General features: G+C 39.4%; 1 long non-coding RNA gene across 3 annotated transcripts in view; it reads right to left on the reverse strand.

The window, feature by feature from the left end:
* Positions 1–8,940, reverse strand: part of LOC106513957 (uncharacterized) — a 132,561-nt gene that overhangs the window by 60,351 nt on the left and 63,270 nt on the right. For all 3 annotated transcript variants that reach the window (XR_001309851.1, XR_001309850.1, XR_001309852.1), the window contains one exon: positions 4,169–4,259. This is a non-coding gene — a long non-coding RNA (uncharacterized LOC106513957). The remainder of the gene's footprint in view (positions 1–4,168; positions 4,260–8,940) is intronic.

Here is an 8,940-nt window from a genome sequence, read left to right on the forward strand (position 1 = left end):
GCTCTTTTCAGATTAAAAATACCTTTGAGGAAATGTATTTTCAGATGCCAAGTAAACTGCATCATAGCGCACGGGCGAAACAAAATGAATTAGTGAACCTAACGTTTTGGTAAACGATGTCCATCRCTTATTTACAGATATTTTATTTTTTATCGAGTCACACAGTTTTGAGCCAAAGGGGGGCAAGTGAGGGAGCCCACCAGTTTTTTAGGGGGATCATTGACCACCTGTGGCCCACCTTTGGTGGCACCCCTGAAGATAAAATAAATAACAGCGCAATATTCTGGAAAATTTCTCCTTTGTTTCCATAGTATGTTGGGATAAAAAAAACTAGTCGTAGAGCTGTCCAATAGAGGGCGCTTGTGACCCTGTCACTTGTTATAACACTGTTATAACACATCTGAATGATTAGGTCAAAATTCAGACACATTAATGGAAAATTTGATATATTTTTTGTCATTGTTCCTCAGTTTTTGAGCCTCCAATCATCCTCACACAGTGAGAGCCCTTTTATTTATTAACCAGACCACCCCCCACCCCTCCCACTTCCTACTTGACGTTTTAAAAGGTTATCCTTCRCAGTGCCACGCTCGCTTGACAAATGGTTATTGTTGAACGAGAGCAAAATATATATTGATCAGGAGCCATATTTGAGTAGATTAATAGAGCCGTTGCGATGTTTTTTTTTCCCTCAGTCTGTCTGTGTTTGATGCTCGGGGGGAATCGGCCATCTTTTTCTGATGTCATGGATGCAGAACGGTCGAGACATTACGCCAAAATAAATAAATATTTCAACTGATTTATTGCACCTGAGCTAAGAGCTTTCTAAGAGTCGCATAATTAGATTATAAAATCAAGTTTCCCAGCAGCAAACATCCTTTTTTTATATTCTGATAAACTTTCTGCCAAACTTCTCCATTGTCCAGAGGAGGCTTTTAGACAAAGACATCTTTGAAGTTTTATTTATTTATTTTTTTTTTTGCACTGGGACTGCTCTGAGTTGTGTATTGACTCCAGAGCCAGTCATGTCAGCTGTCGATCAAACTGGTGGAGAATAAAAAGTGCGGCTCCCCAGCCTCAGCTGGCAGCAGAGGACGAGCAGGGGGGGCAGCAGCCACATTAAAGCACTTCCCTCTCCTTTCGTTACCAGAGAGGCACCATCGCTCTGCCTGTCAAAACCCCTGTGAATTCACACCGGCGTACCTGCAGACCGATGTGATACAATTAGGTGCTGATTATGTGCGAATCAAACGCTGACAGCCTGACCGYGTAGCTGTCTGCCATGTTGTCCTTCCCCCCGTTAGCCAATCGGCTGCCTCCAGAGGACCGTAATTGATTCCCAGGCCTCCCCCGAGCCCCACCACCTCCCGGAAATCTCAGAAACACACATCCAGCTTGTAAATATTTCCCCCGCGCGCTTTGAAGCGGGAAACTTTCGGAGGCACAAGCCACGCACTTCCTGTTGAGCGCCGAGCGCATCGGGAGCACGTGCACGTTGACCGGATCGCAGAGGCGTTTTTCTGCGTGTGCTGCAGCCAGGCGTCCTCCCGAAGCCTCGTTTAAAAAATGCATGAGAGGCAGGAAGCGTTGTTTGTGAGCGCGCACGTGTGGTTCTTCACTTCAAAGGATAACCGTGCACGTCAACCTTTACTTTACTGTACACCTGCAGCCCGTTCCACTGCAGTGAACCACTGAGGATTTCTTTTATTTGAGTCTTTATGTAGACTCAGAATATCAAAGATTTTATCAATAAAAACGTCTTTGTTTTTGTTCCTTTGATCCAAAGTTGTATTTGTTTAAAAAAAGTTGTTTTATTTTCCTGTATTTGTTACTCACGTTTATAACTTAAAAAATAAACTTTTTATTCAACAAAAAACATTCTGATCTCTTCTCTCTGGAATCAGCTGCTGGCTCTGTTTTTGTCTTACGCTACCTTTAGCTTTCAGCTGCAGTTCAGTTTTGTTAGTTTTTAGCTATAGCTTTTAGCCTTTTAACTAGTTTTTAGTTACCTTTTACTTTTATAACTTGTTGCTATACATKTATCTTCCAGTCTTCTGCTACTTTAAGATTTTAAACTTTCGCTACTTTTACTATCTAGCGTTTTTGCCATTTTAGCTAGTCATTTGCTAGTTATAGCTTTTAGATAGACTTTTGCTCATTTTATGTTGCTTTTAGCTACTTTTAGCTAGCTAGTTTTGGTTAGGATTTTACTTCTGAATTAAGTTTTTTATTTTGCATTTAGCAGTTTAACATTTAGCTACGTTTAACCAAAGTTAGCCTTTTGCTACTTTTATTGTACTTTTCGCAATTTACCTTTCAGCATTGCTTAAACAGATAACAGTGTTTTTTTATGTTTTAGTTACGGATCAAATTTAACACTAAAAATTGTGGGCGGCAAAACAAAAATTGCCATTTTAGCTATTAGCTAGCATTTATAGCTTCTAGCTAGCATTATGGAACTTATAAYTTTTAATCAGCCTGTTGCTAGATTTTTCTTTTAGCTAGCTCTGCTATATTTAGCTGGAGTTTTGCAATTTTTAACTTTGTCAGCCTTTTTGTTTTTAGTGTTGAGCTAGCAYCCTATTTGTTTTAGCTTTTAACTTTTCAGTTTTAGCATTTTTCTACAATTTTTTTATTTGAAAACAAGTCCTGTAACATTGGAAACTCTGTTTGGTGAAAAAAGTAAAATGTAAGGCAGAATTTACATTGTTTTTTTGTTTTAATTTTTAGTCACATATCAAATTGAACACTCAAAATGTGGGTAGCAAAACAAATAATGTCATTTCTCGATATAATTTACCTTTCAGCTACAGTTCGGTTATGTTAGTTTTTAGCTATAGCTTTAAGCCTTTTGACGAGTTTTGGTTATATTTACTTTTAGTTAGCTTGTTGCTATACGTTTATCTTCTAGCATGTTACTATTTTTAGATTTGAAATGGACTTTTGCTACTTTTACAATCTAGTGTTTTTGCCATTTTAGTCAGTCATTTGTTGGTTTTAGCTTTTCGCTAGACTTGAGCTAATTTTAAAGTTGCTTTTTGCTRCTTTTAGCTAGATTTGGTTAGCATTTAGCTTTTTTAATTTAAATTTTGCTATTTCTATTTTGCCTTTAGCAATTTTCGCTTTTAGCTAGCTCTTTTAAGTTGCACTGCTTATATTTAGTTGGCATTTTGTTACTTTTAACTTCAGTTTGCCTTTTGTTATTTTTATTATACCTTTTGAAGTTTTAGCTATTATCTAACATTTATAGCTTCTAACTAGCATTATAGAACTTTTAATTGATTATATAACTTTATAAATTAATTTTTTAGCTAACTTTGCTATTTTTAGCTAGTGCTTTGGTATTTTTAACTTTGTTAGCCTTTTGTATTTTTTTTAGTTAAGCTTTGCTTGTTTTAGCTTTAATGTTTGCAATAAATAAAAGCATTGTTTACACATAGATACTTTTTTTTAGTGAAGGATCAAATTTAAGACTAAAAATGTGGGCGGCAAAACAAATGTGATTTATTACAACAATTTACCTTTAAGGTTTKTGAAAAATTGATCAAATTAAAAGAGCTAAAATATCAAAAAGCCTAAAAGACGGATCATCCACGCTGTGACCTGAGAGTCTTGTGAGAGCACTCCAGAGTGAGAGCACTCCAGAGTGAGAGCTCAGAGAGTGCTTCAGAGAGGATTAGGTCTTTTAGAATCACTCATCCACAGATCTGTGCCAGTATTCCCAGTGAGACTGATTATCTGGGCCTGTCGCAGACACACAGGATAATTACAGGGTCTCCCTCAGGTCACTGCTCCCCACCACCCCCGCCCCCCCAGTGGAAATGCACCGCTGAGCGAAATGCCACCGATGACAGAGAGGGGGTACAGGTTAGTCCTGCTGACCCACATCCACACAAACAAACAAACAACAAACAAGTTCCTCCTCAAACCCACACATTTTTCTTCTCAAACAGGTCCTTAGTCTTAATTATCACCCTTTTTTTCCTCTTTAAGGAGCACCCCCACCCCACCAGCTGCCCCCTGGCAGGTCTTAAATTCTGAGTCAGCTCTGCCCCGCCCCCTGGTGGCTCGTTTATAAATGACACAGTGATGATTCAGGACATCAGTCGTCCCTGAAGTCATCTCTGCTCTTATTGTGGTCGTATTAATAACAGCTGAAGTTACAAACCTGATGAGGACAAAGTGAAGCTGCAGGGGACTTCAGACTTCGACTCGACCCGGACCCCCGGTGGAAAAAAACGACACAGAGGTGCTGTTTCCTTTCAAAATAAAATAAAAAAAATAATTAGAATAATATACAGGCAGCAGATGACTTTAAATGACTCATCTTATTAACGACACATTAAAATGGTTTTTAAGACAAACAAACTTCGGCTGCTAAACTCAGGTTGACCCGGGCCCAACCAGGCTGGACTGGAAGGCTGGATTTGTTCATTCTGGTCCAGATYTAAGTCCTTAAAAACTACAACATCAGCTAAAAACAGGGATGAAACAGAACACAGAAGAAACTGACTGAGGAGTCAGAGCTAAAACAAGCACATGAGCTAAAAGCACACATGAGCAAAAATAGCTAAAGTTAAAATTAGCCAGTAGCTGAGAGTTAAAAATACCTCTAAAATTAGCAGAACACAAGCTAAAAGATACAAATAGCCAAACTGTAATTAATTACTAAAATAAAAAAGCTCAACACAAAACTTAAAAACCACAGCTGAAARCTAAAATGAGCAAAACTAGCTAAAAGACACAACAAGCAAATATATTCATTCAAAACTAAAACCATCAAAATACCAGTTCAAAGCTAAACTAGCAAGGCAGTAGCTAAAAGCTCAAGTTAGCAGCTAAACACTAAAAGGGGAAACATCATAGCTAAAATKAGCAAAACTAGCTAAAAGATACAACAAGCAAATATATTCATTCAAAACTAAAACCATSAAAATACCAGTTCAAAGCTAAAACTAGCAAGGCAGTAGCTAAAAGCTAAAGTTAGTAGCTAAACACTAAAAGGGGAAACATCATAGCTAAAATTAGCAAAACTAGCTAAAAGCATAAACAAGCAAAATAGTATTTTTCCCTTTATTTAACCAGGAAATTAACTCACTGATATTTAAAACCTCTTTTCCAAGAGTGACACTGACTATCTGGGCCTGCCGCAGACACACAGGATAATTACAGAATTCAAGCTAAAACCATCAAAGTTGTAGCTTAAAGCTAAAACTAGCACAGCAGTAGCAAAAAGCAAAACTTAAAGTGGCTAAAGGCTAAAATGACAAAAAGTCATTTGAAGCTAAAACATCAAAACAGTAGTTTAACTCTAAAACCAGCGCAACAGTGGCTAAAAGCCAATTAGCCAAACAGTAGCTAAAACCTCAATACGGTAAGCTAAACTTAGCAGAATAGCTAAAATCTACMTTTAGTGCATCTGTACCTTCTGCACCAATCTATATTTAGGCTGCTGAGGCAAGAGATGTAGGAGCGAAACTTAGCAAAATAGTAGCTAAAACTATTACAGGTAAAGTTAGCACAGTATTAGGTAAAAGCAAACCTTAGCAGATTAACTAAAATTTAAACAGAGCACATGTGCTAAATGCTAAAATTAGCTTAAATGTCATTCTCATTTGTTCCAGTAAAAACAAATAAACATTAAAAAGTCGTTAAAGCTACAAACAGTTAAAGTCCCAGCACCCATGAGCCAAAACGTTTTGATGCCTGAATGATTAAAACAGCTAAAGTTTAGCTGTAAAACACCAAGCAGAAAGTGTAGCAGCAGAAAAATAACGACAGAGCTGAAGGAGCAGATGTCTCGATGCATTACGCAAAAATCATTTAAATAATAAAATCTGAAGCATCCCGTCCTCTGCGACGAGCTGCAGAGACATTAGGAGCATTTAGGACCACTTCAGAGCCGACCTGATGGACCATCCAGGACCCCCACCCCTCCACCCCCTCTCAGTCTGTGTAGCTGCTTAATTATTGATGCTACGTATTGCTGATTTTGGTCTTTGTGTTGTCCCTGATGATCACTGTAGTGAAGAGGATGGAGGTATTTATCTAACTCAGAAAGTGGAGCTCTATTCCTCATCCNCCCCCACCCCCCGTGGATATGACCTCAGCACTGCGGCACACAGAGAACAGTTGTTTTCATTAATCCTTCAAATTATAAACACGGGRGGGCAACTCTGGGGACCCTTAGAGTCCATGAGCTGCAATGAAACATTCAAAAAAATCAAAATGTTTTTTGATAAAAAAAGAACACAAATAAAACACAAATGAAGCCACAACACATCATCACAATGAAAATAAATCGTGTTTTACTGTTTAGTTCATTATTTAAACATCATATAATCATTATTTCAGATTTAAATTAAACCATGATGAGCCTACAATCTCACAAACCAAGACTGCTTTAACTTTAGGACAGCTCAATGCTGCCATCTGGTGGTTGAGGTCGATCACTGCATTGGTTCACACATTTCAAACTATTGGTGTTTTTTACCTTTTGTCAGCAAAATATCTCATGAACCATTGAAGAAACTTTCATGAAACTCTCAGGCAGTAATTATTGGACAAACAAGTCATTAACTTCTAGAGTTATGCTAATTTAAACTGGACAGAAGCACAAAAATGGCTAAAAATCAGCCAGGTTTTATAGATACTGAGCTAAAATTGGGTCTATTCTGTGGCAAGAGAGGGAATATTCTTCACTTCTGTAACCTTACAATGTTTTAACTGTGATTAAATAAAAAAACACTTCTTTTTATGCCCAGATAAATTCAGTAAATTCAGACATTGACACGCTTTAGTAATCAGGTTTGTGCAGATCTGCCTTTTCTTTTGAAGAAAGTTGCCTTTTAGCCGTTTTATCCTCAGACAGACGGGGCCCCCGCAGGTTCGGGACCCGGTTTCGATAGATCTCCTCCAGCGGATCTGGTTTCCGAAGCCGCAGCGTCGAGGAGGTGCAGGCCCAGAAACAATATTAGCAGTATTGACATCTTTTATGTGTGGCAGAGGTCCGATCCCAGAGGCCGGAACACTAATGGGGAAATATTGAGTGTTGCCAGAACAGAGGTTTTCCTCTAATCTTTCCATTATGCGCCTCGGAACAACCGCTCTCAGCCGGGGCCAGCGYGCCCCAGATGGATGGGAGATAATGCGCTCACTTTGGTTGCAATAAAAGGGGCGATAACTCAAAGTCATTCACACTCTCCGATGATTAGCCTGTCTGAAAGAATACTATTAAACCGGGATCTTTGAGCCATTTCCTTTCTACGGTTTGCTGAGTGATCCAATCAATGCACTTCCCCATCTTTTTTCCATTTCATCCTTGACTTATTGCGATGTTTGAAAGTCTTTTTTTTTCTGTCTGTGGCTCCTGGTTTTAAACTTTCATCTGGTGCAAGAAATCAAAAAGTTTCAGGTCTTTCTCCAGAAACAGGACCACCCACCCATGATCAGGGAGGTCCAGATTTTCGTACAGCTTATCTGGGATGATTCCTCTTCCAGAAGCCGTCTGTTGTGTGTCAAAACAACACAGAAAGTTTTGATTATGTCCATCTATATCAGTGGTTTCCAACCTGGAGGGCCTTTAAACATCAACTAAACAAATTAAAACTCTGTCTAACCTACGTAGGTCTTTTATTACTTTTCAAAATAAAAGTTTGTAACTACTCATTATACTCTTTGATAAACAGATAAAGCTGAAAGTGTCTTTGGGAGAGGAAGTGTAATATGTGAGGAGAATATGGAATCACTGACCCACGAGGTCCAGTCCTGTGATGCACAACTAAGACGCCGCCGCTGTCCTTGTGTTCCAGCTCCAGCTCCAGCCGTGGACCCCGGCAGCCAGCTGAMGGCACTGCGGCTGCTGATAACGCTCGGCGTTTGGCTGCCGCTGAGCCTTTTGACTCCAGCTGAACTAGTTGTTGTGCAGGAAACAAACATCTGTGTGTGACGCCACATGTATGACAGACTTATGTTTTTTATAGACATGATGGGCAGGAGTTGGGGGGGCATCTCTCCTGTGTGCCACCAGATCCTTCAGGTCCTGCAGCCCGGGTCGTGGCGTCACCAGGAGCCAAACTTGTTCTGGCACATTCTGCAAATGTTCTGCTGGACTGGGGGATGCTGAGTCCCAGTCAGCGCCTCAGGCTGTTTATTGTGTTCCAGGTGAGGGAGGGGGGGTTTTTCTGTCAACAGGAAGTGATTCTGACAYGGTGGCGTGTTCCAGTTGAACATGTTTTCACATGACATAACTCAGATGTGGGGACACTAGGTCCGGTCTGATGATGTCCTGCATCCTTCTGGGTCAACAAATCAGGTTGATTTTTTGTTTATTTACATCTAAACGAGTGAAAACTTTATCTTTACTAAAAGTTGCCTCGAATTAAACTAACACATCCTCCGCACTTCAGCAAGAAAGAGCAAAGAAGAGAACAAAAAGTCCAATTTACTGGACCTCYTCCTTTTTTCCCATCTGGATCCTTTAGCTGTTATCGTCGTCAGTGCAGAGGAAACAGCACAGAGAGACGAGAACAACACTTTGTGCTGCGAGGATAATTACGTTTACCAGAAACGCTTCAGTGGCTGCGCAGGCCACACATACAGCAGCTCATAGTCTGAGTAACACAATGAAAAAAAAAAAAACAATATTTGACCCAGTTTTATGTTGATTGCTGTTTATTTAAAATAAATCATTGTGAGAGGATGATTGTTGGTGCTAAAACAAGCTCAAAACAGAACATATTAGCTGTGGACTACTGCTGTCAAACATTTCCCCATTTTATCTAAAAAGCAACAACAATATGAAAATTATCAGCTGGTACCACTACAGAGCCCTTCTGCTCCCTGGGAAAAACTGTTTCATAAAAATTTGTCCCATGGTTCATGAGATATTCTGGTACAGACAAATGAACACAAACAGACTCAGACAAAAATATTACTGCC

The sequence above is a fragment of the Austrofundulus limnaeus genome, unplaced genomic scaffold (genome assembly GCF_001266775.1).
Source record: "Austrofundulus limnaeus strain Quisiro unplaced genomic scaffold, Austrofundulus_limnaeus-1.0 Scaffold16, whole genome shotgun sequence".
In the NCBI taxonomy this organism is placed as follows: domain Eukaryota; kingdom Metazoa; phylum Chordata; class Actinopteri; order Cyprinodontiformes; family Rivulidae; genus Austrofundulus; species Austrofundulus limnaeus.